The sequence below is a fragment of the Nyctereutes procyonoides genome, unplaced genomic scaffold (genome assembly GCF_905146905.1).
Source record: "Nyctereutes procyonoides isolate TBG_1078 unplaced genomic scaffold, NYPRO_anot_genome, whole genome shotgun sequence".
Classification (NCBI taxonomy): domain Eukaryota; kingdom Metazoa; phylum Chordata; class Mammalia; order Carnivora; family Canidae; genus Nyctereutes; species Nyctereutes procyonoides.
The window spans coordinates 4,636,655-4,649,221 of NW_026575028.1; the positions used below are offsets into that span (position 1 = coordinate 4,636,655).

Sequence of the window (12,567 nt, forward strand, 5' to 3'; positions counted from 1 at the left end):
TTATTATTGATGGTGATGATAATATGTGGCATGTAGTATTTAGGTACCACTTTGGCTGCTAATTTCCAAAATGAGGAGGGAAGAATTTAAAGACCCAGTCAGTTCTATGGGTCGCAACTGCATTCTTGACAACTCAGTAGAATCTTTACTCTAGTTACCCATGTGCTTCTGGTCTTTGAATTCTTTCTAAGATGGCACATCAGCAATCCAACTGTTGGGTAGTGTGGGCTCACCTCCTGCCAAGGGTGCACAAGACACTGGGAAAGAATTAGGAGAGTGGGAAATAACTGCTTTCTAAGTCTATGAGCTCACCCAATTTAGATGTATTGAAATGCCACATCATGCTTGATCATGGGCAAGCTTCCCCACCACCCCACCCTCACCAACTTTGAGGCCAGACCTCCCTGGATTTGAATCTCAGTTCTGCCATTTTTTTTAAATTCATGAAAGACACACAGAGAGAGGCAGAGACATAGGCAGAGGGAGAAGCAGGCTCCCTGTGGGAAGCCCGATGTGGGACTCGATCCCAAGACCCTGGGATCATGACCTGAGCCAAAGGTAGATGCTCAATCACTGACCACCCAGGTGCCCCACAGCTCTGCCATTTGTCAGCTGTGGGATTTGGGGAAGGTCTTTAACTTACATGTGCCTCAACATTCATGACAATAAAATGAGGGGAATAGCACTGATTTTTGTAAGTCTGTGATGATCATATGAGATATCATATATGCACACAACACCTAGAACAACAATTGCACACAACACCTAGAACATGAGTCCTATTACACTCCTCAGTGCCTCACAGGCTACATTGTTGGAGGGCAGGCAAGTGGGCCAAGTTTCCTGGGGTAATCCTTAGAGGAGGCAGTTGGGATAAGACAAGGCACCCAGCATCAGTGGGGTGCTGATCAGCAACAGAGCTTTCCTGCTTCCTAGGCACATACATGTTTATTTCCATTATCTCTAAGATAGTTCAGAAGTGGGCTTAAACCCCCAAATTTATCAAATGGGTGCCTTCTGTAACTTAAAAGACAAACATATATAGTAATGAAAAACAGAGCCCAAAGCTAAAATTATTGTCAAGGACAATTTTCATAAGGGAGGAATTCGTTATTGCTGTTGGTGGCATTATTCTTATCCCAAGCTCACTTCACCTTCTGGGCCTCAGCTGTGAGCAAAAGAACAATTCCAGTTATTTCCAGCCTTAGATTGCAAAGCAAGACCTTGAGGCCCTGCTGTGCCACCTGCCTGCCTCCTCCTTCCCTCCTGTGCACTCACTTGGGACATGATGTTGGCCTGGTTGGGCAGGCTCAGGTTTGAGAGGCCACATGCCTCAGAGTAGAGTTCTCAAGCTTGAGGTGGTGCAGAATGACTTGGAAGCCTTGTTAAAACAGATCTCTGGACCCAGCCCCAGAGAGCTTCTGAGTTAGCAGGTCAGAGTGGGGCCCAGGATTTTTAATTTATTTTACTTAAATCCAATTGCCCACATATAGTATAATACCCAATGCTCATCCCATCAAGTGCCCTCCTTAGTGCCCATCACCCAGTCACCCCATCCCCCCTCCATCTCCCCTTCTGCAACCCTTTGCTTGTTTCCCAGAGTTAGGAGTCTCTCATGGTTTCTCTTTTCTCTAATTTTTGCCACTGACTCAGTTTCCCCTCTTCCTTTATGGTCCCTTTCAGTATTTCTTATATTCCACATATGAGTGAAATAATATGATAATTGTCTTTCTCCAATTGACTTATTTCACGCAGCATGATACCCTCCAGTTCCATCCACATCATAAATGGTGTTGGGAAAATCGGACAGCCACATGCAGAAGAATGAAACTGGACCATTCTCTTACACCATGCACAAAGATAAACTCAAAATGGATGAAGGGCCCTGGATTTTGAGAGATGTTGATTCTGCGGTACTCTACTTTGAGAACATCTGCCTCAGAGCAGATGTTCAACCTTAGCTACACTAGACCCACTGGAGGAATTTGTGAAAATCTCGATTCCAAGGCTGCAGGCCGGTGAATGAAAGTGGGGTCTCAGAGCTTGGCTCCTGAGAGACTGTGGTTCGGAGGCTAGGCCTTCCTCTAGCACAAGCTAGCTCCTGTGCCCGCCTTCAGTGCTCTGGGGTCCTTGAGCTGTCCGTAACCACAGGTGGGTTGACTGGAGCTCTGGAAACTGCTTCTGGTAGAAGACCAGCTAACAACTCTCCCAGGCTCTGCAGGTCGCGTGGTCTAAGCAGCATGGTCCTCTTTGTCCTTCTGTTGTTTCAACCTTTTAACTAAGCTTAGCTTGCGGGTCATGGTAAACAGTTTGCAGACCCCTGAAGAACAGCATGTCATGCGACTGTCATATTTATTTTTAAAATTTTTAAAAAGATTTTATTTATGTATTCATGAGAGACGCAGATACACACACACACACACACACACACACACAGACACAGGTAGAGGGAGAAGCAGGCTCCATGTAGGGAGCCCGATGTGGGACTCCATCCCAGGACCCTGGATCATGACCTGAGCCAAAGGCAGATGCTCAACTGTTGAGGCACGAGGCACCCCCTGACTTTCAGACTTAATCACGAAAATATCTATTTACAATTAGCATTACTCAGACAATGAATTAAAACCCACGTAGAAGGTAGGCCAACTTAAAAGGAATAAAGGAACAAAGCAAATGTGGTCTCTCTGCTATCTGTAACTACTTCTAACAGGTTCATGTTAAAAAAAAAAAGAGGTGGAAAGAACTTTTTCAGTTCATGGTATTAGTCCTTGCTTCCTAGTATTCACTGGGAACTTGAGGTTTTCACCCCCCGTGAAAAGCTCTTAGCCAGTAGCCACGCTATCAGAAAGTGTTAATTGCTGAGTGTTTGTTTGTTTGTTTATTATTTATTTATTTATTTATTTTTATCGGAGTTCAATTTGCCAACATCTAGTATAACACCCAGTGCTCATCCCGTCAAGTGCTCCCCTCAGTGGCCATCACCTAGTCACCCTGTCCCCCCTGCCCACCTCCCCTTCCACTACCCCTTGTTCCTTTCCTAGAGTTAGGAGTCTCTCATGTTCTGTCTCCCACACTGATATTTCTCACTCAGTTCCCCTCCTTTCCCCTATAATCCCTTTCACTATTTTTTATATTCCCCGAATAAATGAAACCATATAATGTTTGTCTTTCTCTGACTTACTTTACTCAGCATAATACCCTCCAGTTCCATCCATGTCGAAGCAAATGGTGGGTATTTGTTCTTTCTGATGGCTGAGTAATATTCCATTGTATACATATACTACATCTTCTTTATCCATTCATCTTTCGATGGACACCGAGGCTCCTTCCACAGTTTGGTTATTGTGGACATTGCTGCTAGAAACATCGGGGTGCAGGTGTCCCGGAGTTTCACTGCATCTGTAACTTTGGGGCAAATCCCCAGCAGTGCAATTGCTGGGTCATAGGTAGTTCTATTTTTAACTCTTTGAGGGACCTCCACAGTTTTTCAGAGTGGCTGTACCAGTTCACATTCCCAACAATAGTGTAAGAGGGTTCCCCTTTCTCCACATCCTCTCCAACATCTATTGTTTCCTGTCTTGTTAATTTTCCCCATTCTCACTGGTGTGAGGTGGTATCTCATTGTGGTTTTGATTTGTATTTCCCTGATGCAAGTGGTTCAACACTCGTAAAGCAATCAATGTGATAGATCATATCAACAAGAGAAAAAACAAGAACCATATGATCCTCTCGATAGATGCAGAGAAAACATTTGACAAAATACAGCATCCATTCCTGATCAAAACTCTACAGAGTGTAGGGACAGAGGGAACATTCCTCAGCATCTTAAAAGCCATCTACGAAAAGCCCACAGCAAATATCATTCTCAATGGGGAAGCACTGGGAGCCTTTCCCCTGAGATCAGGAACAAGACAGGGATGTCCACTCTCACCACTGCTATTCAACATAGTACTAGAAGTCTCAGCCTCAGCAATCAGACAACAAAAAGAAATAAAAGGCATTTAATTTGGCAAAGAAGAAGTCAAACTCTCCGTCTTTGCAGATGACATGATACTGTTCATAGAAAACCCAAAAGACTCCACCCCAAGATTGCTAGAACTCATACAGCAATTTGGCAGTGTGGCAGGATATAAAATCAATGCCCAGAAGTCAGTGGCATTTCTCTACACTAACAATGAGACTGAAGAAAGAGAAATAGTCAATCCCATTTACAATTGCACCCAAAAGCATAAGATGCCTAGGAATAAACCTAACCAAAGAGGTAAAAGATCTATACCCTAAAAACTACGGAACACTTCTGAAAGAAACTGAGGAAGACACAAAGAGATGGAAAAATATTCCATGCTCATGGATTGGCAGAATTAATATTGTGAAAATGTCAATGCTACCCAGGGCAATTTACACATTCAACGCAATCCCTATCGAAATACCATGGACTTTCTTCAGAGAGTTGGAGACTCTTAAATCTTAAATCATCTTAAGATTTGTGTGGAATCAGAATAGACCCCGAATAGCCAGGGGAATATTAAAAAGAAAACCAGAGCTGGGGGCATCACAATGCCAGATTTCAGGTTGTACTACAAAGCTGTGGTCATCAAGACAATGTGGTACTGGCACAAAAACAGACACATAGATCAATGGAATAGAATAGAGAATCCAGAAATGGGCCCTCAACTCTAAGGTCAACTAATATTCGACAAAGCAGGGAAGACTATCCCCTGGAAAGAGGACAGCCTCTTCAATAAATGGTGCTGGGAAAATTGGACAGCCACGTGCAGAAGAATGAAACTAGACCACTCTCTTACACCAGACACAAAGATAAATTCAAAATGGATGAAAGATCTAAATGTGAGACAAGAATCCATCAAAATCCTAGAGGAGAACACAGGCAACACCCTTTTTGAACTTGGCCACAGCAACTTCTTGCAAGATACATCTATGAAGGCAAGGGAAACAAAAGCAAAAATGAACTGTTGGGACTTAAGATAAAATGCTTCTGCAAAGGAAAAGAAACAGTCAACAAAACTAAAAGACAACCTACAGAATGGGAGAAGATATTTGCAAATGACGTATCAGATAAAGGGCTAGTTTCCAAGATCTATAAAGAACTTCTGAAACTCAACAGCAAAGAAACAAACAATCCAATCATGAAATGGGCAAAAGACATGAACAGAAATCTCACAGAGGAAGACATAGACGTGGCCAACAAGCACATGAGAAAATGCTCTGCAACACTTGCTTTCTGAGTATTTTATTCTGGCCAGGCACTTCCAGTCCTAACTTCCTGTCTCCTTGCCTCACTTGTCTCACCACAGAGGGAGGGATTCATTTCTTCTGGAAGGTCTGGCTTCCCTAAGCCTCTCTGTGGGCAAAAAGCACCCCCAAAATGTGGAGTCATCCAAAAAGCACCACCTTGATTGGTAACTAAGCCACACCCTTCCTCAACCCAAACAATCTGTTTGGTTTGGGTATAAAAATGGTCATGCCTAGAACAGCTAGCTGGTATCTTTGAACCTCAGACAAAAACGGGCCATATCCACCTCTACTCCTGTTCTTTGTTCCTTCCTTTTGAGCTCCTTAAACATGCTAGGCCTGTAAGTAAATGATCCAAGCTGTTTAAAAATGTAAATGATTTCAAGGAGAAGGATGGAGACCTGGATAAGGAAATGGAAGTCTTTGCTATTTTCTAAAGATATAAAATCCTCACTGGAATCTGAGGGCACTCGAATGGCCCAATCATTTAAAGGATGTGTTCTGCCCAAGTGGGCCACCATCCAAAAATGTGACCAAAATGAAAGGCCAAGGGTTGAAGCCCAGCTGGCGTTGGGAGCAGGCAAACTGCAGACTCCCACTATCTCGAGCTGAGGAGGGTTCCGGCACTTGGTTTAATGCTCTGCTATTGGCATCTTGCAATTTTTAATAATTTTATCTTTGAGCTCGTGGTTTGTAAGTGAAGCCCCATGTGATGGTGGGCATGAATGTGAGGAGAGAGGCGCAGTGTGTGTGTCCACTGTTCCTTGCTGATCTCATCTGATATGCGATGCCCATGAGCTCAGAATTCCCTGGGGATCCTCCAGGAGAGGTCCTCTGGGAACCTCAGAGTGAGTACAAGGTAAGGTATTCTGTTTATGACAAGGCAAGTGGGTGCTAATGGCCCAAGGAGGTCAGTCTTTCTGCTGGAACCAGAGCTTTGCAGAAAGCAAACTATGCATTGTAAGAAACACATAGCAGCCACGGACCCCTGTGATACCCTGTCCTTTTCTGTATGTCGCACTTCCTGCATTAGTCATCTACTTGTGCTCAAAATGATGAGCCAAAGGGCTGAAAGTGGAGTGTAACAGTGTTTGACAGAAGGTGCATGTATCCAGAAGGTAAACAAAAACATCAAGGTTTTGTGCATTATTTCCAGTGCTCTGAGAAGAACAGAACATGAGCTAGGATGTATGAATTGTGTGATTTTGGTGATTCTACATATGAGTTAAATGCTCATATGTTGGCATTTAGCTTACTTCATTTTTTTTTTGTTTTACTTACTTAAGTAATCCCTACCCTCTACTTGGGGCTCGAACTTACCACCCCAAGATCAAGAGTCACATGCTCTTCCGCAGGAGCCAGCCAGGTGCCCCTACTTGCATTTAAAACTGACATTGCACAATATCAAGATGAATGAGTAAAATGCATGCTAATGCTTTAAAGTTTTAATTTTTCTTTACTTAGAATGCCACTGAGTGGCCAATAAAATCTACCGTGACAGGTCAAGAAAGAGACTGCAGAAGACTGGAAAAAGATTTACATGTTAGTACTTTTCATGGCACTTTTTCCTGCTTTTTGAACCACAGGTCCACAGGTTCATTTTGCACTGGGTCTGACAAACTAATGGCCAGCCCTGGTTGAAGTGCTTCTCCCAGAGGCACAGCCTTAGTGATGACTGAGAAGCTCCCTCCTGAAATATCTACGCTATGAGCCCTCACTGAACTCCTACTATTTGCCCAGCTGGGTGCTAGTTGTCAAGGATAAAAAGTCAAAAACATCATTTCTACCCCCAAGCTGTGGTGAAGAATATAATTCTGGAACCAGAGTATTGGACACGGCTTCCCAAGGATCAGAATCCTAGTACTTGTTTGTGGAAGAGGGTCTGAGAGAGAAATGTGTTTACAATACTTCAAGAGCACCTATGGAAACATGAGCACTTACCTGTCAAAAAAGCTTCAGAGGCTAGCTACCACACCTCCACAATCAAACAGGATAGTGGAAAACTTTTTATAATTTTGCAATCTGTTCCAAACCTCAGATTAGCTGGACAACACCAGCCCAGTCCTGTTCTTTGTTCTCTTCTCTTCTAAGCCTTTAGACACCCTAGAATCTATTGGTTAAACGGTCTACACTGATCTTTTTAAAATGTAAAGGATAGAAAATAGAAAAGTAGACACTAGGTAATGAAAGCACTATTCACTCTTTATGGTCTTTGATTAATTGTTTTTGATGGAGAAACAAATTTTCATTTGTACCAAAGCGTGGCTGACAAAAATCTTACCAAACATTGGTTCAAAAAAGAAGAAGAATCTGGAAGTCAGGGCACAGGTGAGAGCCGCTGCAGTATTCTCTGCCGCTGCCTGCCGTCAAAGAGGGTCAGGGAACTCTACTTTATTTCAAAACTTACTACTTCAAAAGAGATCAGGGAACATCAGAGCAATTTCCTTTAACATTTCCTGAACCCGTGTAACAGCCTCAATTCTTGAATTCTTGGCATTTTGCAGTAAAACCCCTTAAGTCTTTAAGAAGGGCCAATTTGTACACAGGGCAGTAAGGCAGGAGGGAGCTGCTTAAATCTAGCTGCATCCTGCTCACCTGCTGCATCCCCACAGTCCTGTGTGGGGAGCGGAATGGCCTGGGGGGGCACCCAGAGGAGAAAAAGGGTGGTTGGCTGGACAGGGTGTACCCCCCAATGACTGGCAAACAAGATCAGGGTTGGGACTCATGGTGCAGCAGTCACCACCTGGCGGGCCCCCTTGTCATTGAGAAGCCTTGTCCAGAGTGTTCATCTTGGTCAGCCCACATCTGGGTGCTCTGTGCCCCTCTTTGAATTTGGGGTTCTCCACATTTAACTCAGCCATTTGTACCCAGGCCAGCCGGGAGTTAGAGATCCTTTCTTTGGTGGCAAAGGAGGAACCAAAGCTCAGTGAGATCACATAACACACGGACAGCCACCCACAAGGAAGGGATTCCAGGCTGGAGTGCCTGACCCAGAGCTGGGCTCTCCACCCTGCCATCCACACCGGTTTTCCTTTCATTCCCTGAGCTCCAGCTGTGGCTTGGGTGAGCACCACACCATGGAGCATGCACTCAGCTGTTTTCTCCTCTCTTCCTGGGAACGATTCCAATCTCCTAACAACTAGATGCTTGGAGGTCTGGGCCAGGTCTTTAGGTATTCTCAGGCCTGAAGGCTCTCATAGGAGGCACTATGTGAATATGTGCTATCGATTGGCCCCTCCTTCAACTCTGCAGGGTAACCCCTTGTAAAGACAGACGTCATGAATCCAGGAGCCCACGGAAGTCAGCCAGAGCTGGGCCGGCTACAAGAAGTGAGGTCAAGGGTCAGAAGGAATTAACAGGGGTTCTGTGGGCAAACAGAACCTTTTTACTTTTCTCCATAGTCTCCCTCTCAGTCATGAACCCAAAATAGCCCAACTAAACAACTGAATGTCTTTCTCCTTAAGGTTGTGCTATTAATATATGATATTACCATTACATGTTACATACTATTAGTACATACTTATATATTATATGTATACTATATATACATTATTATATACTACATATACTATTATATATTATATATTATTACTATTTTATTTATTATTTGTATTACTATATAGTATATAATAGTAATATATAGTATATAATACTAACAGTACATACTATAATATGTAATTATATAATATGTATAATATATACTAATAGCGTGTACTTAGTATATGTTAATGCTACATATTATATACTATACATTCATTCAACCTACATAATTACATATATATAATATTATGTGTTACATAACTATATCATAGTAGGCGTGTGCTATACTAACTCTCATGGGGTTTAACAAAGGTGGCGGTCAACATGTATTCTGTGCCAAAGACCTGGTCACAGTCCTGGTTACGAGAGCCATAACGCCACCTGCAGATGGATTTACAGGAAGAGACCACCCCGGGCCTGACAAGGCTGCTGTAAATATGGCCCAGGGTGCGCCATTATGTTGCTCTCTTCCAGGCTCAGTAATGGCTCAGAGAGAGGGCACCTTTCCACCACCAGCTACTCAAGAAAAAGCATGCTGAGTTGACATCTACAGGGCAGGAGACATGTCTGGGAGGTCCACCTGGGAACACACTCCAGGCTGGATGATGACAGACACAGTCATCCTGAACAGGCAGCTCTCAAGTATCAGAGTGTGGCTTATCCACTTTGCAGATATTACTCAGTATCCCCTCCTGCTCAGTTCACATGATTCAGAGTTTCCATGGACTGCCTGTTGCTGTACTGTGTGCAAAATAATTTTCATATTAACCTTATCCAAAAATTCAGGAAATTAAACCAGTTACAAAAAACACAAACCTATGACAACTTCCATGGCCAAGCAGAAATCATCTGCAGGATCTCAATGTTTGAATCACCACCTTTGGTCCTCCTGGAGGGCCAAGCACGTACTACTTCCAGCTGCAGTACTTTTATTTCAACTTGGAGTTGAAAAGGCCCCTAGGAATCTTCTGATACAATGGTTTTTCCAGTTTTATCTTTGTGGGAGGGCCTTTTCTTCAAAGGAAATCCTACCTGGAAGCCAGCCTATAACTCAGATTAACCCCAGCTGTTGGAGTGAGGGACCCATGGCCTGCCTTACAGGTTTGTTCCTCCCTCAAAAGCTCTTAGGAACACAGTTTGAAAAGCTTGCCGCCATTCCCTGTTTATTAAGTTACTTGCTTGCTCTCTGACATAATCTTCTTTGAGTACCTACTGTGTTCCGGGTGTAGGTGAGCCAGGAGGTAAGAAGGCCAGGGGAGGGCCCTGCTTTTCCAAATCTTCCAGTATGGCTGGAGATAGCAGAGCTAAGTTCAGATGATGGCAAGTACTATGAAAGATCAGATCAAGGCAATGAGCTTGTGGCCCAGGAGGAAGCTCCTTCAAACAGGGGATGGAGGAATGACCTCTCTGGAGAAGTGAAACAGGAGCTGAGGGCAGAACAAAAATCTGGACAGATGCCCTGATTTTGATCACTGAGGAAGCAGACCTAAAGAGGTAAAGTGACTCTCCCCGGGTACACCAAGCAAGTTGGAAGCAAAGTCAGGACTTGACCCTGGGTTCCAGGCCCCCTGGCCAAAGGCTTTTCCTTCCCAGTGTTTATTAAACAGCCACCAAATGCAAATGAGGCACTGTGACAAGGGACATCCAAGTGCCCACCACACCCCAACCATAGCTTGGCTGCCTGTCATGACTCTCGGCATCCTCTCAGCCCTCCTCAGCCGATTTGGGCCTGGCTCTGTACCCCAGAAGACAGCACCATGCAGTTGACATCCCACACCCATGACAATGCTTGGGGAAGCTTCCTCCTCCCCTATCTCCCTGGCTTCTTTCCAACTGTGGCGAGTGCTCATTACTGCTCCTGCTGGTGGCTTGAAGATAAAAGCAAAATGGTGGCTCACCCGGAGGAAGGCTCTCGGAAAAGTCCAGCTGCTCTAGGGTTACACAACAGAAAGGCCAGTCAAGCCAGTTTTCCTCCTGGGCTGTAGAAGGCTTTCACACAAAACCTGCACCACACAGGTCTGGGAGTATCTCACACACCAGGAGTCCAAAGCTGGGCTCTAGGCACATGCTGCTCTGATGCTGAGTATCGGCAACCCCCAACCAAAGAGCTCCAGGCCCTCAAAGTGTTCCCCAAGCCTCTGACTTGGACTCAGCCCCATGAGCCCAGCATTTGCCTTTCACCCTTGGAGCCTAAGGCTGTCCCAGCACTTTCTCAGGCATTAGTCATTTTGAGCCTCCAGGTACCTCCTGAGGGAGGCAGGACAGCAGTTCTGTAAGTCCCATTTTGCACACAAAGCAACTGAGCCCCTGAGAAACCTCTGCAGGGAACATCACTAGTAATATAGGTAACAACCACTGATTCTGATTCAAACCCGGGGCTCCAGACTCCAAAGGTAGCTATCATCCAGCTGCTCACAAATTAAATACGGAGTATCCATCCTGGCCTAATACCACACTCATTCTCATCCCACCCTTCCACCTACATCTTATGCCTTGGAGTGTATTTACCAGTGTTTCCAGATGCTGTCTCTTCTCTGTGCCACCCCTGCCTCCTAATGTTTGCCCACACCCTGGAGAGATCTGTAGCAATTCAGACCCAAGGTGAGATGCTCTACTGCCCAACCCAATTGACCCCTCCTCCCTTCCATATTTTTCAGCCAGTTCACGCTTGTCAACACTGCACATACCACTGGGAAGACAATACACCCTACAACCATCCACATCTTCCTTCTTCCCATACCAAAGCAGCCAACTGCACCTGCAGGAGTGGACAGGCAAACACAGGTGACAGGGCCTGCCCAGCCGTGTCCTCACAATACACAGATGGGCCCCCATGGGATTCACGGGACCTGCCGGGCAGGCAGGCCTGCGGGCGCATTAGCCACACCAGCCGCCAGCATTTAGCAAACTCTCTTTGGCAGGGGGTGCTGAGCCAAAGTCCATCACAATTCTAGCTAGAATTACTCTGGACTGGCCACCCGGGCCTTGGGCCTAAGAGCCAGCTCCTAGAATTCAGGTGGACAAAGAGAATGACATTTTGAAGAGACAGGCCCTGGGCACGCTGGGCTGCGCGGCCCTCGGAGGCCCGGGGCTCTCTCCGAGCGAAGGCCCCGCGCGCAGAAGGGCGGACCCGAGAGCAGAAGCGGGGAGACCAACGCCGCGGCCGCCCTGCGGGACCCGGGCCCGGCCGCCCGCCCCCGTCCGCAGCCAGAGGCCCCGCCACTGACCGGCTCTGAACCCGCGGCCGCGGCGCGCGGAGGGAGCTGGGCCCCCGCCCGGCCCCCCCGCCCGGCCCCGCCCGGCCCGGCCCTCCGAGCCCCGCGCGCCCCCCGCCCCGCCCGCACTTACCGGGCTCCGCACGCAGCGACGGGAGCCGGAGCCTCGGGGCGCTCGCTGGGCACCCCGCCGCGCTCCGGCCGTCCCACCCCGGAGGTCGGGCTGCCGGGGGCCCCCGGGCACTTCCTGCCGGCCCGCCCCGCCCCGCGCCGCGCCGCGCCGCGCCCCGAGCGCCCACCCTCCCGGCGCGCCCCCTCCGAGTCCCGGGCTCGGGGCCTCGCACCCCTCCGAGTCCGGGGCTCGGGGCCTCGCAGCCGGCGGCGTCGCCGGGAAGCCCCAGCCGGGCCGCGTCTTTGTTCGGGAGCTCGCCCCGCTCCCACCCGGAGCTCCCAGAGCCAGGACGTGGGAGTGAGGGGCCGCTGTGCTTGCCCGGGATCCCCGCGGGCCGGGGAGCGGCGGCTCGCACAGCTCCAGTCGGCCCGGCCGCAAATCCTCCCC

The 12,567-nt window shown here is 47.1% G+C and overlaps 1 protein-coding gene across 3 annotated transcripts in view; it reads right to left on the minus strand.

Moving 5' to 3' along the window:
* Window positions 1-12,252, minus strand: part of TSPAN11 (tetraspanin 11) — a 75,165-nt gene extending 62,913 nt beyond the window's left edge. For all 3 annotated transcript variants that reach the window (XR_008663180.1, XR_008663181.1, XM_055315617.1), the window contains exon 1: window positions 12,142-12,252. The gene's annotated coding sequence lies outside the window, so the exon portion shown is untranslated. The remainder of the gene's footprint in view (window positions 1-12,141) is intronic.
* Between the last annotated feature and the right edge of the window lie 315 nt (window positions 12,253-12,567).